Here is a 22,301-nt window from a genome sequence, read left to right as displayed (position 1 = left end):
ATCAAGGAGATCGTATGTCTACATGGAGTTCCCTTGGAGATCGTGTCGGACCGAGACACGCGATTCACGTCTATCTTCTGGACTCGTATCCAAGAAGCGATGGGTGTGAAGTTAAAGTTCAGTACCACGTTCCACCCATAGACTAACGGGCAGACGGAACGGGTGAATCAGATTCTGGAAGATATGTTGTGAGCCCGTGTGCTGGATTTCAAAGACAGTTGGGATGACTGTCTTCCTTATGCAGAGTTCACCTATAATAACAGCTTTCAGGCGAGCATTGGCATGGCTCCCTATGAGGCACTGTATGGGCGCCCGTGTAGAGTGCCGCATTGCTGGGCAGAGGTTGGCGAGAAGAGCTTGATTGGCCTGGAGTTAGTTTAGGCGACTTCAGAGAAGATCGACATTATCAGGCGCCGACTTCTAATAGTGCAGAGCAGACAGAAGAGCTACACCGATACGAGGCGGCGGCAGCTAGAGTTCGAGGTTGGGGACCATGTATTCCTTAAAGTTTTCCCTATGAAGGGAGTTCTTCGGTTTGGCAAGAAGGGGAAGCTCACGCCTCGATTCATTGGCCCATTCCAGATACTTGATCGAGTGGGGGCGGTAGCGTACCGCCTTGCTTTGCCCACTCCACTCGTAGGCGTTCACAACGTATTTCATGTCTCTATGCTGAAGAAATACGTTCCCGATCCTTCCCACATTATCAGATGGGAGCAGGTACAGTTGAGCGAAGACGCTACTTATGTACTGCGACCGACGCGTGTCCTGGACAGGAAGGAACAGGTGCTGCATAGCAAGGTTATCCCACTTGTGAAAGTGCTGTGGATGCACCACACCGAAGAAGAGGCTACTTGGGAAACAGAAGCCGAGGTTCAAAAGAACTACCCTCATATTCTCGAGGAGTACGAAAAGGTACTAATTTCGCGGATAAAATATTTCTTTAAGGAGGGTAGATTGTAATGTCTCGAAAAAATCCGTACAAGGACCTGAGTACCACCTCAGGCAGAAATCACTCAGGACCAAAACCTTTAGAAATTAGGTTAATATTAGAAAGTGCTAAACTAGAGGACTTATGAAATTAACACTAATCACTTTAAATATGATTTGCAAGACCCAAATTGTGTAGTATTATTAACGCTACATTACCCTGAAATCTAGAATCTATCCCTAAACCTGGTTGCTTTCGGGAGCACACCGATACTCCGTATTGGACCTGGACCGCACGTCGAAAGTTCGATAACCACAAAACTATACAGTTATGACCACATTATTGGACTTGAAAACGCCCTCGGAAATCAAGTCTTAATTATGTCTAGAAATGCACAACTTGAGCCCGGAGCAAAATGTGTGAGAAACGTGAATATCTTTAGAAATAAAATTTGAATTTAAGTAATCTGAGTCGTGTCGCTGGCGGGTCAAATATAAAAATTCAGACCGTCAGAATCTGACCCAAATACACCCTCGGATCCTTGGAAATGTCCCATACATGGCAATGCACTTGTGGCCGTGATCGAGTGACCGTGACCGTTGAACTGAAACTGGTCCACCACGGTCGATCTGTAAACCCGATTGGAGCGAAAACTTAGCTTGACCTAGATCCAATGTCAGGGAACTTAAGTCCGACCACACGCAGAAAAGGGTCCACCAGAAGTGCTCCGTTAGGCTGAAACAGATGCCCTTTGGATATAACCTAAGTATACCTTGGCCCTGGGGCCATTTCCATCAGACCTGGGCCTATATAAGGCCCTTAAACCCTCTCTTTAATATTCCATACGAATTTTTAAACCCTAAGGAAGAGAGAAAAGGAAAAGGAAAGGAAAAAGAGAGAAAGTGAGAGTGAGAGTTGGAGATTCATCCTGGGATTTGATTTCGTTGCTTATGCACTTAGCCACCCTATCTGTATCGCTATACGGGCGATTCCAATTCCGTTCTTAGGTAAGAAAACCTAACCCTAACCTGTTATAGGGTTTCAAACATTGTAAGTAATGGAATAGCTAACCTATTTCATACTGTAGGTTGCCAATCCGCCGTTGACAAAGGCTAAGTGTCTAAAACGAATCCGTTACGCATTTACCGGCGTAAGGTGCGGACTATAAACGTTTAGGTTATGGTTTTCAAGGCTTTCAATGTCAGTAATGATTTATGACTGACTTGATCGCTATCTCATATGCTTAGACACGATGTTTCTCGTATATTACAAATAGATGTAAACTATGTTGATTTTAATGCATTCTAAGTGTTTGTTGAAAAGACTGAATGAATATGGATTCATGATTTGTGCTTGCCATGATTTATGTTTGAGGATATATGATGGTTGTATGTGTTGCAACTCCTATGTGGAAGGATTTGCTACGATGTGCGTTTTAATTAATTTATTACATGTACGTAATATGTGTAGTCTAAGTGTTTGATAAAATGCATGAGTGAGAAAATGCTTAATGTAATGTGCTTAATGAGGGTGTTGAGATAGGATTCTCAATCCCCTTACCTAGGGTTACAGTTTCCTTCATGTAGTCTATTTTACTACTATCTGTTTTGTAAATTAAATGCTCATGTATGTTCACATGTATTCTATGTGTTCATTGAAATGCTGATATGAGATCTATATTCAATTGTGTTGTCCAAAACTGTCTTGGCTATTACATTTGAATGCCATTGATCTGGAGTGTGTTTGGGGCTACGTTGTAGTCCAGGCAATCGGTAATGATTTACGACCGGTGGTTGAACTGTTTTAGCTACGACAAATGCGTTCGACGAATCTGAGTCGTACGTCACTTGACGACAGTGGTTAAGCCACGCGGAATGCTTATGCACTCCATGTCGATTAAGTTTACGTGCGCTCGTACTAGTCGAGCTCGTCAAGTAATCCGATTGACCCAATGTATGTTCACCATGTATGGACGTTACTGCTTGAATCTAAGGTACCAAACTCACCAGTGGAAACCCCTTTTACCTTGGTACCTCGATCCGCTAAGACTCATGAGCCGGGCATGGTGGTATGGGACACCGTGGTCGAGCTGTCGGCCTACGCTGGGTTGACGAGCCTCCCCGTAGTGACCAGTGAGCAACCTAAACTCGTGAGCCGAATACGGTGGTATGAGACACTGTATTGGAGCTGTCCGCCTACATTGATAAGGTGACGAGCCCCTTGTAGTGACCTCGAGCATACTCTAAGACCGCGTAGAGGCAACGAGCCTTTACATAGTAACCAGAGTACATACTAGGCCTGCATTGATAAGGTGACAAGCCCTTTGCAGTGACCTAGAACCGTAACATCGTATGAGATTTACTAGGACTGACGACCGTAGAATGGATCACTGTTCAGGAAATGATATAAGGGAGGTACCTTAGCTTTCTAATCCCGCTGTATGAAAAGGACTAATAAGAACTTGGTAATCATGCTCATGCACTGCATTACGTGTCCGTTTGACGTAGTAGGTCAAGCACTGAGGAAGTGTTTCATGCGCGATCGTGAGATGAAGTCGCTGAGGGAGCGTAGGCGAGGGCATGCATCATTATTTCATATCATTCTTGCATTAACAAGAGTACTTAGAACCTGATTGTTGTATTACATTATCGTTACTACTTAACTGAATTGATAACATGTTAACCTTTGCTTTATTGTTTCACTGAGTTGATCACTCACTCCCACGTTACGGGACGGTGTTGTACACACCAACCAGACCCTGTTGTAGGTTCAGATGATGCCGTAGCCTGCGAGGCGGAGCCAGACTTTGAGGATGACGAGGAGGTAGTCTCATATATACAGTATTCAGGCGGATTTACGTAGACCGTTCTGAATTGACGGGACTTCAGGGTTCATGCTTGTAGAGGACTACCACTCTTTTGATATTTTGTATTTTAAATCAATACTTGTAACTATTTAACCTGGCAATGTGTTCATACTTTGGGGACCTACAATGGTATATTTATTGTATCTACTTATCACAGTCTTCCGCTTGTGTAAATTCAACTGTCCCTGGAGTATGATTCACTGATTTAGCTTAATCTCATTCATGTTTTATGCACTAACATGGACAACATCAAATCATCATTATATATGTTGCATAAGTGATGCGTTGGAACTCGGGAGTTGGGTACCTGCTCGACCCCCGATTTTCAGGGCGTTACATATATAAGGACCTTAACCCACCCCTCTCTCATTCTATACGAATTTCCTAACCCTAGGAGAGAGAAGAGAGAAAAGAGAAGGAGAAAGTGAGGAGAAGTGAGAAAGAGTTGTGGTTTGATGTCGGGATTCGTTCCTGCCACTCTACGGGCTGAATCCCTTCTCCCGTGTCGCTACACTGATGAATCCAAATCCATTTATGGGTAAGAAATCCTAACCCTAATTTTTTTTAGGTATCCAAGTAAATGAATCGATGAAATAGCTAACCTATTTCGTGATTCAGGTAGCCGTTGTGCCGTAGACAAAGATGTAGTGTTCAAACTGAGCTTGGTACGGGTTTACCGGTGAAAGGTGCGGACTATAAACGTTTAGGTTATGGTTTTCAAGGCTTTCAATGTCAGTTAATGATTTATGACTGACTTGATTGCTATCACATGTGTTTAGATATGATGTCTTCTGTATATTACATTATATATAAACTATGTTGATTTTTAATGCATTCTACGTGTTTGTTGAAATGTTTGAATGAATATGGAATTATGGTTTGTGCTTGTTATGACTGATGTTTAAGAATACATGATTGTTGTACGTATGACAACTCCCTTGTGAAAGGAATTGCTATAATATACGTTATAACTAATACATTACATGTATGTTGTAGTGTGTAGTCTAGGTGTTTGGTAAAATGCTTGAATGAGTAATTGTTCGATGAAATGTATTTATTGAAGGTGTTGGGATGAGATCCTCCATTACCTTAGTGATTCGAATAGATTTCTCCATGTAATTTACATTAGGCTTAATGATTTATGTATGAAATGTACATGTGTGATGTCATGTTCACTATCTTTTTATAGAATGCTTAAATGATTGAAATGCATGAGTTGGTTGCTAAATCCTGTTATGACTACTATATGGGAATGCTATTACTTGGAGTGTGATTGGGGCTATGATGTAGTCCAGGCAAACGGTAATGTATACGATCGGTGGTCGAATTGTTTTAGCCACGACGGATACGTTCGAGGAATCCAAGTCGTACACTGGTTATCGACAGTGGCTAGGCCACGAGGAGTGCATATGTGCTCCATATCGATTAACTCAACGTACATTTGTACCAGTCGAGCTTGTCAAGTAACCCGATTGACCCAATGTATGTTCACCATGTATGGACACTACTGCTTGAACTTAAGGTACCAAACTTACCAGTGAAAAGCACCTTTAACCTTGGTACCACGATCCGCTAAGACTCATGAGCCAGGCATGGTGGTATGGGACACCATGGTCGAGCTGTCGGCCTACGCTGGGGCGATGAGCCTCCTCGTAGTGACCAGTGAGCAAACTAAACTCGTGAGTCGAATACGGCGGTATGGGACACTGTATTCGAGCTGTCGGCCTACGATCAGGTGACGAGCCTCTCGTGGTGACCTCGAGTATACTCTAGGACTACGCTAAGGGGACGAGCCTTTCTGTAGTCACCTCAAGTATGGAATATGCCTACCCCGGCGCAGCCTGGCTGTGGTCCCCAGTCGGGTTGGTGACGAGCCTTCGAAAATAGATTGCCAGTTGGTAGGACATTGGTGGTGTGACCTCGAGTATAAATTAAGCCTACACTGAGGTGACGAGCCTCCCGTAGCAACCACTAGTATAAACTCGTGAACTTGCCTATCGTATGTGATTAACTACGATTAACGACCCTAGATGGATCATTGTTTGGGTAAATGATATAAGGGGAGGTACCTTAGCTTCCAAATCTGCTGTGTGAATAAGCTTAATTAACTACTTGGCTAACACGATCATGCATCGCATTGCATGTTCTTTGGCGAGGAAGCGCACGTTTAAGGAGTTTACCATGCACGACCGTGAGATGAAGTCGCTGAGGGAGTGCAGGCGAGGGCATGTATCATTTCCACATATCATCCTTGCATTAATAAGAGTAGATAGGATTGTTTGATGTGTTGCTTTATCATTACTGCTTGACTGAATTGATAACATGTTAACCTTTGCTTTATAGTTCCACTGAATTAGCTACTCATTCCCACCTGGGACGGTGTTTTAAAACACCACCCAGACTCTGGTTTAGATGTAGATGATGACGAGGTCTATACAGCAAAGTTGGACTTTGTAGGCAAGGAGGAAGGATTCTCCTATGTTCAATTATTGGGCAGATCTATGTAGATCTCATACCGATGCGCAGGGACTACTGGGATACTTGTTTACTCGAACACATTTACTTCCTGTATTTTATATGGTTAGAAATAACACGTGTATATATTTAGCCCGGTTTCATACTCATACTCCAAAACTGTGAAACGTTTTCATAATTAAATATATATATTTTAGTCTTCCGCTTGCCAAATTACATTAACTCTGGAGTATGATATGCTGTTTTAGTATAATCCCACTCATGTTTAAATGCACTAATATGGACAATATTCAATCATCATTATCTATGTTGCATAAGTGATGAGTTGGAACTCAGGAGTAGAGCTTTGCTCGACCCTCGATTTTCAGGGCGTTACACTTCCTTCAATTTGTATTCCGTTATTAACGCAGAAATGGACCTAAGAGGATCCAGACCAAAGGTGGAATGATTAAGAGCAATTCAATCAGAAAGTTATGCAAGTATTCTAGGATATTAAAACATCATTAGAAATGTTTGCATCATCCATTAAAATATTAGAGTCACAACTAGGTGTTAGGGAGAAGGGGACTCTTCCAACCCAACCTGTACCAAACTCAAAGCATCTTCCTCTTCTCGATCTCTCTCACACCTCCCTTTCTCTATCCCCCCTCTCTCTCTTTCTTGTGGCCAAGAACAATGGTCTAGCCAAACGAACACTGTGATCGAGTGAGGTGTTGTTGCGTGGGCATGTTAAAACCCTCTTGTGAAAAGTTGAGGAAGAGGTAGAGCTTTTGATACTGTCTTTCGATTTGTGCCATTTTCCTCATTTTCAAGGACCTAGCTAGAGAAAATCCACGCCCTTGCCCACCAAAGCCATCGTTCCGTTTCTGGTACACAAAATCACTTCTCTTTCTTCTTCCAATTTTCCTTTTCTTTTTCCTATTTTGCCCTTGGAAATTGTCGGTAATATAAAAAAAAAAAACCCTAATTGCTTGTATCCATATTTCTTCATTTGAATATTCACATTTCCCTCTTTTTTCATTTTTTCTCGAGCTCCTCTTTTTAGAAATTTCATCTTTTTTGTTTTGTCAGGATTTTATGATCTGTGCCAATCACAGATCTTGATCTATGTCTGTAGAAGGTCTGTTGTTGATGAGATTTATAGTGTCATCTAAATACAATAGTTGGTGGGGTATGGACCATCAAAAGGGATGGGCCATAAACAGGCGGTCTGAATGGATGATTATGCTAGCGAGGCAATGCACGAGGTGGGAGGAATGCTCGCTCTATGACCGAGATATGGAGGGGTTGATGGATTTTGGGAATGATGCGGATGAATGAGCAAAGTATGCCGGAGTTCATGCTCTTGAGGCAAAGGATAAGTTGAGGAGGCTCGCAGAAGAGAAAGTATTGTAAACATGAATGGGAGATGCTCATGGTAATTTTCTTTACATATTTCCTTTCTTTTCTGTAATTTAGATGTTGTGGTTTTGTGTGATCTGATGTTTGTGTTCTATTTGATAATAGATCCATGAAGCGAGGGTGACAGAGGAGTTAGTTGCATTTAGGTAGCAGGTTGATGAACTCAAACATGAAAGTGATGATGGGCATTAAATTCAATTGCAATGTATTTTTTCAAGATGGCATATGTGGGAGGTTTAGAGTGCCACTCACACCTCACTTGCCAATGTGTGAGATCCAGGCTGTCATTAGGTGGACCCCTTCATGTGTGTGTTGTGGCATGTGTAGTAAGTAGCAGTCCATTAGATGGGTCGTATATACATATATATATATATATATATATATATATATATATATATATATATATATATAAACTAGTTTAATTGTGAGTAGCGTGGGCCATTTGATTGATGGTTTAGATTTGTGAGAGCGGCCATGATGCCCTACGATTGGATGCTAGGACATTTGATAGAGGTTGGATGGTGGAGATTTGGTTTCAAGTGCATTGACATAAGAGGTGTGATGGTCCTCGTAATAATGGGAAGATAGGAACCATGTTACTTGGTTAGCACATGTCGGTTGCACTCCAGACACATATTCTAGTCGAACTCTTATATCTAAAGCATAATTCGCAAAACTCCTTTTTAAACATCATATTTTTGAAAAAAAAGAAACTCATATGATTGGTTCAACTTTCAAAACTCCATACATTTCAGAAGATAGGCAAGGAAAGGAAAAAGAAAAAACTCACTTTTTTAGCAAACTGAATTAAATATGTTTTTTTTTTTTAATGTGTTATTAAAAAAAATCACTTTTGAGGGCAATTTAAAAATAGAGATTGGTAATGGTGGTCGCCATCCATTGATAGAATCGAGTAGAGAGTGAAAATTTTTGTGGAGATGGATTGTTTATACAAGGATTACTAGAAAAATGAAGGATTTTGGGAGGCAAAGAATGATATTAATACAGTGTTTTCCTTCCTATCTACATTATGAATCATGAAGATAGGAATCTTGCATTATATCTGTAGTTTTGTATTTCAATCTTATTTAAATTCAATATCTTCACACATTATGTGCATCTTTAGCTTTTCTTTAGTATTTTAGTGGAAACCATATTAAACCTGAACTTTTTTTCTCCTATTTTTTAGCATTTCCATTTCTTTGACCAAAGTTTTGACTCTCTTTAATGATTGAAACTGAATTAAATGTAAAGATTTCTATGCTTTATTTTATCGAATGACATTTTGCCCTATGATTATAAAGATGGGAAGCATAATCGTGATAAAAATGATGGGCTACATGCTTTAGTCTCTCAAATTTCAAGCTGATAAGGACGTTTAGATTCCATAACAGGTTGGAGTTGGGTCTAATTGGGATTTCTTCTCTTGAGGAAAGGTGCTCCTCATGATTGTGTTAAATGACAGATACCATATGCCCTGAAGCTTTGGACTTATGGGAGTCTGTACTTTTTGTATGCTGAAAGGAATTTGTCATGAGTGTGTTCTTTGCCTTGGATGGATGATGCTACACAAATCACCCATCAGATGATCCTAGCCGCCAGATTGCTCTTTTACAAATGGATGTTTAATGATTGAAGGTAATGTGTAGCCAAAGGTCCATCAATGATTGGATGGCTGGATTTTTGGAGGGGATCTTAGCGTGGTTTTAATTATTGTTTGATAAAACTCAGTATTGTCTAAGTTATATTTATTTTGGCCTGCAATGAAATAAGTCACCTGACTAGTACAAGATTGAAATTGACCATGCAGGACTGAAATGGACGAGTCAGGGCTACTTGTACTGGTTATGGTCTGCAAGCGAGTTGCGCTCCCATCTCCATCCAAAGTATGGATTATGAGATGAATAGGGCTCATGAGATAAATGGTTTGGATCTGAAAGGTGGGGCTCGCCTATTTGTAACACTGGCCTAAATGAAAAGCCCATTAATTTGCACCTAGCACTGCGTATAGTCTTTAAACTTGAAAACTTGACCTCATAAGAAAGTTTGTTGGGTGGAGTAACTTGAGGTTTTTTGTGTTTTGCATTCTAATGCTCTCAGTAATATTTTATATTTAAAAATAACAAGTAGTGTATATTTTGGACAGTCAAATTGAGTTTTGGCAACCTTTCTTCTTAATTTTTTCTGAGTTTTGTCGAGTTTTGGCAAATTCTGTTCTTTTTTTTTTTTTTTCAGAGTTTTGTCAAAACAACTAAGGCTCGACCAATTCGAGTTTTTTCCAAGTCGAGTTTTTTTTTTTTTTTTGTTAGACCAATTTGAGTTTTTTTTTGAGTCGAGTTTTTTTTTTTTTTTCCCCCCTTCAGTTTTCAAACAGAGATATGCAACCATTACTAAGGTTCTCATCACCATATCTACCGTTCAAGAGGATTAATAAGGTCCTCATCAGGAAACAAATGGCTTGTTGACATGCATAATTCCATACATTTGGGACCATGGTTTGGTGAAACAAACCTTTGATTCAATGGACCATACTTTGGATTAAGGCATCTCAAATTTTCAAGATTGGAAAATCTAACCCTCCAATCAATTGTCTAATGGCAGATGATTATGGAGAAAGTTAAGCAATTATTAGCATTCAACAAATAATACGTTAGGACCTTATCTAGGATATTTTAGATGCACCAGTTTGATTATTGCTTGAATGAGTGCACTCTCAGATTTGAATCTCTTTTGGAAGCTTTGGGTAAGTATACTCTTCCATCCTTGATTCTGATATCCTTTTTCCTCCTTTTATTCCTGTGCGGGTCGACCCCTTACAGAACCACCAAGTGTATCTTTTGCAAGAAACAAGTCCACCAAGATGCTCGATATTATCATGTCGGTGCTTACATAAAAGGGTAGGCGGTGAAGACACTACAACAAAAAAGGCCTTTGCTGGTGGTCAAAAGTGTCGGGAAAGGCAAAAAAAATAATATCGCTGGCAATGCCTTTGCCGGCACTCAACAAGCACCGGTAAAGGGGTGCGTCGGTAAATGCTTGACCGGTGCTAATCACCATTTCCCAGTGCTTTTCGGTTGCCGTAATTCAATAGCTTTTTACTGGCGCTCATCCTGCTTTTTAGCGGCGCATTCTGCTGGCCACTGGTAATAACTGGAAAAGCGTCGACAAAAGTCTGTCTAAGTGCCGGTAAAATTATTTCAAAGCATGGGTTTTTGAGACATTTAATCACGGAAAAACGCCGATTAAACTCTATGTAAGCACTCGCAAAAGTCTTCGGAGCGGCTACAAAGATTTGACAAGCCCGAGTTCAAAGCCGCGGAATCCGTAGTGTAGGCTAGTATTTTTTTTTTTTTTTTTTTTTTTTTTTTAAATTCAATTGAAACCTGTATTTTTTAAAAAATATTTGAAACCTAAAAAATGTTGCAATAAAATTAAAAATGAATATTAAACAAAAAATATATTACTTCACAATATAAAAAAATATATATAATATTTACAACAATTAGTCATGTGGTTCGCTCCTCGCTGGTGTCAAAAGACTTTTGTGCTTGTGGGCCTAAGTTTAGGCACAATTGATCAAATCCTGCACACATAAGGAGAAAAGGTCAAAAAGTAGCATTCCAGAAAGATAGAATAAATGAATTAAAAAATAAGCCATTAATTGCAAGGTTGAAACAATACCATGTGTGAGGCAGTGGGAGAGACAAAATGGGTGAATAAGATAATGCCCTCTTAAGTAAAAGAAATGAAGATGATGAAGACATGCTGCATGGAAGAAATAGATGAAAACCACCCATGTCTACTCATACATGAGAGAGGTCTTGCCTTCGTTGAGCTTAGGACCCATCACCCTTGGCTCAACCATGATGGGACCACATGCCTGCATGGCCCACATAGTGGGTCCTACTACTGTAGATGGGCAATGTTGACAATCCTAGACACCACATTTCCCTATTAAACACATGACCATCCACCATTTCCCTTTTTAACCTCATATTTGGAGGCCAACCAATCGAATAATTCCAACCAATGTGATATTTTGTACCACTGCCCATCTATTGCAGGTCCCACTATCTGGATGGTCCTGATCATCCATCCTTGAATCCATTTTCTCACAGCTCAACATCTCATTTCCATATCCAGTTCAGCAGTTTTCCCTCCCTTGACAGATCTTATAAGATGACTCTTGATCACTTGACCAACACTGATTTTCCATGTTTATGACATTTTGCCGTATCCACTAACTGATTTAGCAAAAATGAATTTAAGAGGTCAAGACAATGATCACATACCCGTTGGTTTTGCATGTTTGATAGACATGGTGTATATGGATCTTACAGTTCTGGTCAGGACAAAACATCATACGTTCCACCTGAACAAAGTATAACTGCTCCAGGAAAGAGAATATGAGTTAGCAAAGGTATAACCCAAAAGAGGCAGCAGTTGCATGTGAAGGAAAAAAGAAAAAGCCACTGAAACAAAGGAAAATGTCTCTAATTTCACTAACTTATTTTATTTGGACCAATGATCAAACCCACAAAAGGACGATTTTCACTTACAAAATGCACTCATTTGTATAAGAAATTGTATGTGCCATCAACCATAAACCAAGCTGACTTGTTTTTTCACAATTGGAATATGACTTGAGGCAGATTAGACATGACATACAGCAATGCCAGCATACTTAGCTACTCAGGTTAGGATATGGACACCATACGCAGGTTTTCAATTCCGACATGTGGCACCATGGTTCAGCAGTCCAGGCCATTGGTCGTTGCATGCCTCCATGGATGGACCACTCCCTGAATATGACCGACACAGAAAAATCCTTAGTTTTCAAGCTGTTGCTTGGAAATAGATGGCTGATAAGAGAAATGCAGCAATGATCCACATTCAACTGAAAAAGGGTCGAAGATTGGTTATTATAGTTCCAATAGATGGTGGCATAAACAACACCAAATTTTTGCATTAATCTCCCCATCTAGCAAGATATTACTTGCCTTGAGATCTCGATGAATAATCTTAAGCCGAGAATCTTCGTGAAGATAAAGCAGCCCACGTGCAATCCCTCTGATTTTGTAGCGCCTTTCACAATCCAAACATGCACGCTTAGTTGGATCTATGAGACAGCCCAATTACGAAAGATAAAATTAGTACGAAAATGGGTTTATGAAGCAGTTCATCAAACTAATCCTAAATTGTACAATGACATCTTTTATTAAGGGAGCTATGTTAATTCCTATTTCAGATATTGGAGTGTAGTAGGTGGACTCATCGATTCTAGTTCATGAATGCCCCAAACAATGAACTCAAAGCGAATGTCTGGATAAGCTATTCTATAATTGGACAACGCAAAAATCCTAATGGCGCTTAGCTTCCGTTTGGCTCCTTGTATTGGTCAAGCAATGGTGCATTTGAAACTGGATTGGCGCAAAAAATTAGTTTGAAATGCATTGATTTTTCCAATTCTGGATTGAGTAATATGTGGAATCCAAATGCACCCTTAGAGAAAAATCTCCCCTCTAAGAAGCCATCCAATGAAAATGGACAAACTACAACTCCCAGACAATCCTTATCATCTGAGAAAGCAATCTTGAAACCCACCTTACAAACAATCTAGGAAACTGGGAAGGTGGGCCCCACATGTACAATTTGTTGGGCCAAACAAAAGTTCCACCAAGCACTACAGATATAGAATCATAGATGAAATCAATGAAAACACAATAGAACTTAGCATACAGAAACTTATCGAGGCTTTTGTTGGCCACGTATTCAAAAATGAGAATCTGTTTGTCTCCATCCAAGCAACAGCCTAAGAGTCTAGCAAGATTCCTGTGTTGAAGCTTAGTACTCCTAAACAGCCTTTCACTGCTATTTCTTGGTCGTCCAACCTGCCCTGAAATTTAAAGAAGAGATTATGGGACCTTTAATCTTGTCTAAAATGACTGAAAACCTCAGCCTCTTAATTTTGGATGTTCATTTTGCGTGCACATCTCCTGCTGTTCAACAATGGTGGGAGGGAGTCATAATGGGCTATTCAGATTGGAGTTTTGAAAATTTGCGTTTTGAAATGCTTGCTGGATTCCCACCATCTCTGAAATGTATGAGATTTGTGTGCACCGAACTGTCAGCATACACCATGCACATTGATGATCAGATGCACGATCATGATAGGTGAAGGGCCATTTAGACCTTTGTGCTGACTGATCTGGATCATGTGTCTGGTGAAGGTTTTGATGGCCTGTACATGGTAGATGATATGTGTAGCCAAACATTATCTAATTACATATTAGTATTACCTTGTAAACGGCACCAAATCCACCTTGTCCAAGCTTATTTGAATCTGAGAAGTTATTAGTGGCAGCTCTGATTTTACCCAAATCAAATTGCAATGAGTCCACTTCTCCAATATGAGGCCCATTTGTGTAGAGTAGCAAACCAACAGAAATTCTGAATGAGGATCCATAATAGCATTTCTAACAAGAGCAATGCCCTTTATAAATAAAATAAAATAAAAATAATCAATTGTTGATTTTTCCTGCTACTGAAATTATAGAACGAAAAACCACCTTCAAAGCTTTTTTGAACTTCAAAAAAAATAAAAATAAAATTGCAAGATGTGGAACTGCCTGAAACTGTAGTCCAGGGCACTATCAATGGGTTAGGGTCAGGTCCTACAGTACCCATATCCGGCCTAACTGGGTTCGGGTCCTTTCAAGTCCAATTCTAGATCTTGGAGATGTAGAAGAGCATCACACAAGAAAAAGCTATGAAGCATAAAACAGAGATTCCCTTTAGCTCTGTGTATTAACTAGCCACCCCTTATTTCCTAATGTTACTAACATTACAACTCAGTAACACAAATTCCCAGGTTTTCAATTCTTACGAGTGGGATCCATGGCTTAGTAACACAAATTTGGTGTGGATAGACCACTCCCTAAAATCTGCATCATCCAAAGACCAAATAAACATCCAGCAATTCATGGTAGCAATAACTGCAACAAATGGCTCGAGATCTGGCCAACATGATTAGTTTCGGCCAATTTCAAGATAACCCAACAAGGTTTAGAAAACCCTAAAATCCAAACAAATTGCTCATTTTCAACCGCAACATGAACTTAAAAAGTCATTGAATTTATATTAGGTAGACATGAATCCAACGGTTAAGAAGAAACATACACCAACTGTTTGAAATATCTGTTAACTACTTTGATATGCAGTAAGCTATACATTGGTACTCAGGGCAGTTTAGTCATTTTCTTAGCATCCGTGTCTCAACAATAATAGTGTCCAATTGTCAAGATGGAAGAGGGTAATAAATATGCATTTGCAAGCAATAAAATATTATGCATGAAGTTTAATCAAAGAACAACAGAATTTTGGCAGGTTTCTTCACCAAAAAAACTCATGAACCTTGATCATGCATTAAACTATTACGTTGGTATTGAAGTTTTGTAGGATAGGTTCACCCTTCAAAGCTTCATGGTGGATCCAGCTTCCATAGATTATATTATAGTTCACTAAAATACTCTAGAACTACTGCAAAATCATCATCATCATCATAAACGCGCACACACTCTCTCTTATATTACATGTTGCTAATAAATTGGTGATGACACAACAAATTGAAATGAGTTTTTTTTTTCAATGACCCAAACTGTTTATGTGATAAGGCTCTCCTTGGATGGTCCGTTCTTGTAAAACTCTCAGATTAAATATCTAACCCTTTGATTATGGAAAAGTTGTGGTAATTGTCAATTATCAAAGGGTTGGAATAATCCATTTGAGATCTTTGTTTTGAATCCTAGATGCTCATATTCAAATGCTAAGTCCTGCTGTATCTTCTTTTTTTTCGTTTCCTCCCAAACCACAAACTCACACACACACACCTTCCACATGGGCACTCAGATCCAATGAACTCAATGTTGAAGCATTATATTGCCTCTAATGTCAAAAGGATAAATGGCCTGCCTTCAAGAGGAACGATGAAGAGTAATACGCTACCCTTGGGTTCATATCATCTAGAAGTTTCCTGCATTTAAAAAAAAAAAAAAAGACAGAGAGGGGGGCAAAAGAAACATCAATTGTCTATATACAAAGAGTATCTATACACAAAACAAAACTAAATGACTCAGATCCAATGATCTCAGCTTTCCCAGTAGCAGCCTTGGCATCACGTAGTTGATCTTCAAGGCATTTATCCTCATCCCCACTGCTCTTACTGATCACACCAGCAAGAGTACTGCAATGAAATCCCAACAACAGCCTAGCAGGAGTATTGTAATGAAATCCATAACAAATATAAATCAGCAGTTAAACATACAATGCAATGGCAATACACAAGAAGGAGGTTCACCCACTCCACGACAAAAGGTGAGTATTTGCAATTAATCCATTTGGAAACCACCAAATAAGTTACTTTTTCTACTTACAACAGTAGATAAGTGACTTATTTCAGATAAATAAGTTTGGTTTGTGATTAGTTATATAAATACCTTTTTTACTTAAAAGTACTTGATCACTTCAGTTAAATTTTTTTAGCTTTTCTAATTTTCATAAGTTGCTGAAGAGAGACATTAGGAGAGATGAAAGAGAGGAGAAGCTGCTAAATATATTGTTTGCGAAACATGCTTATCTTCTTAATAAGTAGAAACTAAGATAAGCTACTTGTGGAATAAGTAGCTTATCTTAAGCAACTTACAATTCAAACAGGCACTAAGAGTAGAAGAAAAAAGCAGAAAAAATTGGAGTTGGCGCATTACCCGAGACATTCATAACAGAAACTAGAGATCAAAAGAGTTTTGTTGAACTAATAACATGACTTCTTGACTGAGTACGAGTAAGCTAGGATGGGTTGCATCCGACTTTGACAAGTTGGCAATCCATGACTAATGCGCCAATCCGATGCAAACACAACTTTGAATACAAAATCGTTTGGCCCTGTTTGATTGCCACTCGAAATGAGCTCATGTCATTTTTTTAAACAGTAATCATGCATTAGAGATTGAAATGATTAAAATCTTTGATAACCCATAACTAAAATAAGATCAACTTATCTTGAAGTTGCTAAAAATGGCCTAAATTGGTGGCCATAAATTAGATTTTAAGATCAATTTCAAGCCATGCTACATCAAGTGGCTTGTGATTCTAGATGGCTTGGATCTTGCATGGATAGGCCTGTCCAAGGGGAACTAACAAGGGGAGGAGGACTACGCCAATGGAGAAAACAGGAACATAATGACAATAAAGATGCCAAGAGGAGTAGGCAGCGGTGACAAAATCTAGAAGGGCTCCATGAATATGGACGCTTGAAATTTCTAAGAAAGATATGCACATGTAAGCAATCGCAGTCAAGTTGGATAACCCACAAAAGATGATTTCATTATCTAGAATATCTTTGATCATAAATTAAACAAGAATTAGGTAAAATCAAAGAAAAGATGATATCTTGGTGACAATATTGGGTATGAGAGTTTCCCTTAATTAATGAAATTCACTACTATAGTTGAAAACTAACTCCAATTATCGACATTCTTTAAGGACGCTTCTGGACACTCACCATGGAACCTGTGGCTTCGATTGTAGACAGAAAATCTCCTTCTGGTTGGGGCTCATCACTCAATGATGACAATAGTGAAGTCGTCAATGTGACCCCACCTATTGTAGGAAAAAGTATAGTACAGTATCAACAAATAAGCAAGTGGTAAAATCACTGACATGAGTGGTGAAAACAATTGAAAACTTCATATTTAACAGGACCGCCAAGATAATAATTTTAAAAAATGGTAAGAGTTACATGGCATCTATGTGATTTATAGATGCAATTTCCAGCTTGGTCTCATTTGTATTTTCCTTGGCCAGGAAAATTTGTCCCTGAAAGGTAAAATAAGCTTGTAGAATAATCAACTTGCTATTGTGAATGTTCTGAAGACGTCCAATCTCTGTATAGAAGAACTCGCAATGATGAGGAAGCAACAATTACAAGAATAATAATAGATTATGATGTTAAATAATGTTCTTGTTGTAATATTCATGGAACATCAAAAAATGAACTCCCATTACTAACATTTAACGGAAGATCTCAACAATGCAGGCCATAAGATTAAGAACTGCAATAGTATGTACTAACGAAGTGAATTGACATAATTAGTTCTTGAAGTGGAAGCAACAAAATTGCATGAACATACCATTGCGACTGATGAGGCAATATGAGCATCTCTGCCCAGGTCCTATCCACAAGCAGAAATGGAAACCTTAAAAAAAATAAAAAAAATAAAAAAAAAAAATTCAGAAAAAATAAATCTATCTTCCCTAATCTGTTTTTATTTATTTATTTTTTTGCATTTGGAATGAACCCACAAATCCGTTTCCTCCCATTATTGAACAAAACCATCAAATTCAATGCATTTTGAGAAGGGAATCCCCGTTGAAATATGATATGGCCAAATAAGATAGATTTTTGACATAAAACCACAAAATTACTCATTAAGAACATGAAAAAAAAATGCGTTGGTAGTTCCCTTATTTCTTGTAATGGCCTTGCCTAATGCTACCCTAGTTGGACAATCCACCTTGTTTTCCTTGAAACGCAATGCTATAGTTTCTCATCAATGGACTGAATGTCTATTAAGTACTTGTCCTTGCATCCAAATTAGGCTGGTTAAAATGTGTCAAGGTATTTTCATTGTGCTAGAGTGGCCTACCTGATGACCAGCCTGAAAGATGTTAAAGTGACAAAGAAAGAGGAAAAGAGAAGGCTATTGTTACTTGATTTCAAATAGTTGTAAGGCATGCTACAGCTAAGCAACCGCTGAAATGACAAGTAAAGATCTTTGTCGTTTGTACCCAATATCTTTGCTTCCTTCCTCAGAGTTCCCTGCATTAAATAAAAACCATTATAAAATCAGTAAACATCAAACAACTAACCGCATCAAAGGATTGCTATCCCAGAAACAACAACCAACATCGGAGGCAAGAGCTTCTTAAGCTATAGCATAAAACCTGTTACCCGTGATGTATAGCTACAAATATGTTTTTTTATAGCCATAATACTATTAAGTAGAGCAGTGCAGAAGGTTTACATACAAACCAATTACTAATTAAGATATTAACCCTAAGGTTCTTCAGATCAATGTCAAAAAGATCCTTGAGACCAGGTCTTTGTACTTTAATAACAACCTCCTCACCCTTCAATCTTGCAAGAAGCACCTGACCTGCACCAACAAGGAAAAAAGAAGAAGAAGAAAGCTTTTGCAGTGTCCATATGCTTACTATATAAGGTTGCTGTTAAACAAGAAAAGGCCAATATGGAAATAAATCTGCTAGCTCCACATACACCCTCTGCACATGCAATTTCTATGGCACATGTATCAACCATGGGATAATTGATGATTTATTCAAATTGTGTTGTTTGTAGTCACACAAGGGCCTGTTTGGATGTTCTTCAAAATCAGTACAGCAGAATTTTAAATGAAATTATCTGGCAGAAGCTAATATCCTGATTAAATTAATAACGAGTTCCACATGTAGCAGAATTTATACTTTGTTACTTATTAATAAGCTAAGTTGTACCTTAGAGCTGGTCACATGGTCAGCACGCACTCCTAGTAGTTTTTACCTACCATACGTTGACCACCAAAACCGAAGTGTGTAGGTTGCATTAGACCCTATATGCCCACCAAAAAGTCTACAGCATTTTCAGATAAAATGTAAATTAAAAAATGTAACTAACTTGCATAAACAAGACATGTGCCCTGTTTGGGAAGCATTGAATGTTGCAATAAAGCGTTTGCATTTGCTTTTCCTCATGAGTAAGAGAGTACAACATTTTTTTATTTTTTTTTCATTTTTTACTCTTTTTAAAAAGTTACATAAAAGGGAAAAGAACATTTTTACTCTTTTTAAAAAGTTACATAAAAGGGAAAAGAACCTACTTACATTAATTTCGTAGAACTACAATCCAAATGGTTGAAATGCAAAGGAAAAACCTTTTCCATTGCTTTTTCTCAAGAAACAAATACATACCAAGGGTTTATTTTCTCTAGCATTGTTGTAGGTTTATCTTCTTTTTCGTATATGCATCTAGTTTACCATCAATCCAAACAAGCTTTTAGAGACAACATACAACTTATGAGCAGACATTTGTCCCAAATTTACTAAAGCTAGATTTCACACACTTTAAAAACAAGAAAGAGAGGAGTTCCAATTAAGAAAGGTTCTACACGAAGGAGTTCCAATTTCATGCACATTAAGCCGTTTCCCCTACCTGAGAGAATAACCCTGGTGGGTACCTGAGCAAGGTACGCAAGCATTTTCCTACTCTAAATGTAAATGTTGGCACATCTCCAACATTTTGATCCTTGTCATATAGAAATTATGCAGAAGCATGCAGGCTCATGAAACATTCTCAAGTTGAGAATAACAAATACCTTGGAGAATTCCTCGTCTGGAACCTGCAACTTCTTCTGGATACAGACTTTAACCTCGGCTCAAGTCTCACCTTCATGGATGATCAAGAAAAAGGGTTCCCAAAATTCTGAACCTGCTGTTGAAACCAAACAGATTGAAAGAGTTGAAGCAGGGTTAGTCGGCAACAAGATGGCCTTAACCAGTCCAGAAATATCTGCTGCACCTGAAAATAATAAACATGTATAATAAATGTCTGACCCATACCATCTGATTTTGAGATGCATCTTTTGTGAAGTGATAGACATGAATCAAGCGATCTTGAGGACCAAGGTTTTTCTCTTCTTCTGGAACCTGTGGCAATGGACAAGGCACGTGAACCTCTTCAAATACTCAGAAAGATCCTATCCCTACTAAAGATATTATCCTTTTTTCATATCATCGTGATCTGGTCATAGGGTTCGGTATTACACATCCCACAGAAAACAAGTCAAGATTCAATTAGAATCATATCTGACAAAAGGACTAAATGAAACATGTGATTCATTTGCAAAAGAATGACCACATTTAATGATTATCAGTTTCATTGTACAGATAAAGGGAGATGAGATGGAATTTCAAGTAACATGCTATGATGTATTAATGGATGTAAAAAGTATACCACAACACTGCAATTGACTTCTGAATAATATTTATAGGTCTGAAAGCTCTATATGCAGTTTGTCTTCTAAGTGACTAAGTTATTGCCAAAACAGGAAGTGGCAACAATTGACTAAACAAGGGGCAAAGATTTCCCAATACATACAGATGATATATTAGTACTCTGAAAGGTACTTGTCCATTAAATCAAGGGGGCCAAGTGTACAGTTGAAGAAAACCTGGCTGATGTTTTCTAAGTTGTTCCATCTATTTTTAAGATCGCAGTCCACCTGACTAGTGGACCAGCCAACTCCATTCCTAATGAGGGATTGGGTGCCCAATTGTGATTCAAATAATTTCAAGTTGGACTCAGGACTTGAAATGTGGGAAATTGCAATTTGGGTTTTCATTTTAAAATGCGACTGTTCCCTTTTTATCATGTACTCTATATTTAATTGAATTATTGCAATTCAGTCCACCTGAGCATGCAAACATGCTCTTAAGAGTATTGGCTTTGGAAAGAGACTTGAAACAAAAGGACATACTTCCAGTAAACACAATTAACTGTTTTTATTCCATTTTTCCATTTTTCCTTCCTTTTTTTTTTTTTTTTTTTTTTTTTTTTTGTTACAGGACAATTTGGTTATTCATCTATCTACAGTGAACTCCCAGAGTTTGTGGTGAAGAAAGATCATGTACCATCAGATAAAACATGGGAGACTATTTTCAGTGGATCATCACATGTTCTTCCACCCCTAACCAAACTATGCTCTGCTTTTTTGGCATCCTTGCTAGAGAAGAAGCCAAGCATCCAACAGTAATATCTCCACTTGTCAGCATTCAACAATGTGAACTGTCGCAAGGAACTTCATATCGACCCATTTTGGCAACTTGGGATCACAGGGTAGTCTGCACATTCAACATGTGGCTATGGAAAATAAGTGAATCAATGATGTGGAAGGTGTTTTTATAGTGTTGAAATGCAGCGACTTGTCAAGAGTTGAGAGTATGAGGAATGAAATGTAGGGTTATTTGTTGCTGTGTGGAGTGCGGCATGAAACAGGGATGCATGGAATTGGATTTCTAGCAATACTTAGAGAAAGGCCATATTATAAATCAAACCAAGAGAGAAACAGGTTCAAAAATTTTGGAAGTATTTTTCTTTTTTAAAGATACACACATTTTCATATTAGTTTGTGGGATTCCCAATTTCCCAGAAATAATCTATCATTACTAATTTCTTGATTGTTTACTCTTTACATTTTGTCCTGAATCAGTTCAATACCTTAAATCCTAACATGTTTTTGTAGTTTGAAGAGGCTTGGACCAAGGTTTTTGAGAAGTCAAAGAATATGTATGATAGTGTGCTGGATGCCCATGACAAGCTTACGCAATTGGAGGAGTTTAAATCTTTGACCAAAGATATTCAAGGTTTGAACAAAGAGAAAGAGGCAATGGAGAAGTGGAAAATTGAAAGGATGAAAACGCATGCACAAATTGAACTTGATGTCAAAGATTTGGAAGAGAAAATTTCTGGGGATATCCGAGCAAAAAGTATGACTAAGGTTGCCTCCTCACTTCTCAGTA

General features: G+C 38.5%; 2 long non-coding RNA genes across 5 annotated transcripts; both read right to left on the bottom strand.

The window, feature by feature from the left end:
- Positions 1-11,153: 11,153 nt before the first annotated feature.
- On the bottom strand, positions 11,154-14,466 carry LOC131239788 (uncharacterized). Its single transcript, XR_009168382.1, has 3 exons — positions 13,970-14,466; positions 11,963-12,057; positions 11,154-11,253 (listed from the first exon to the last, which is right to left on the bottom strand). It is a non-coding gene; the product is annotated as an uncharacterized LOC131239788 (long non-coding RNA).
- Positions 14,467-15,808: 1,342 nt separating this feature from the next.
- Positions 15,809-20,832, bottom strand: LOC131239789 (uncharacterized). 4 transcript variants are annotated; one of them, XR_009168384.1, is made up of 8 exons: positions 20,343-20,832; positions 20,099-20,211; positions 19,242-19,336; positions 18,783-18,883; positions 18,438-18,546; positions 17,467-17,923; positions 17,230-17,327; positions 15,809-15,936 (listed from the first exon to the last, which is right to left on the bottom strand). It is a non-coding gene; the product is annotated as an uncharacterized LOC131239789 (long non-coding RNA). The 4 variants fall into 4 exon arrangements; XR_009168385.1 differs by having other exon boundaries at positions 15,815-15,912; positions 17,858-17,923; XR_009168386.1 differs by having other exon boundaries at positions 15,816-15,891; positions 17,858-17,923.
- Between the last annotated feature and the right edge of the window lie 1,469 nt (positions 20,833-22,301).

Source organism: Magnolia sinica, chromosome 3 (genome assembly GCF_029962835.1).
Source record: "Magnolia sinica isolate HGM2019 chromosome 3, MsV1, whole genome shotgun sequence".
Taxonomy (NCBI): domain Eukaryota; kingdom Viridiplantae; phylum Streptophyta; class Magnoliopsida; order Magnoliales; family Magnoliaceae; genus Magnolia; species Magnolia sinica.
The sequence above is the reverse complement of the archived record's forward strand: the minus strand, read 5'-3'. Positions and strand labels throughout refer to the sequence as shown.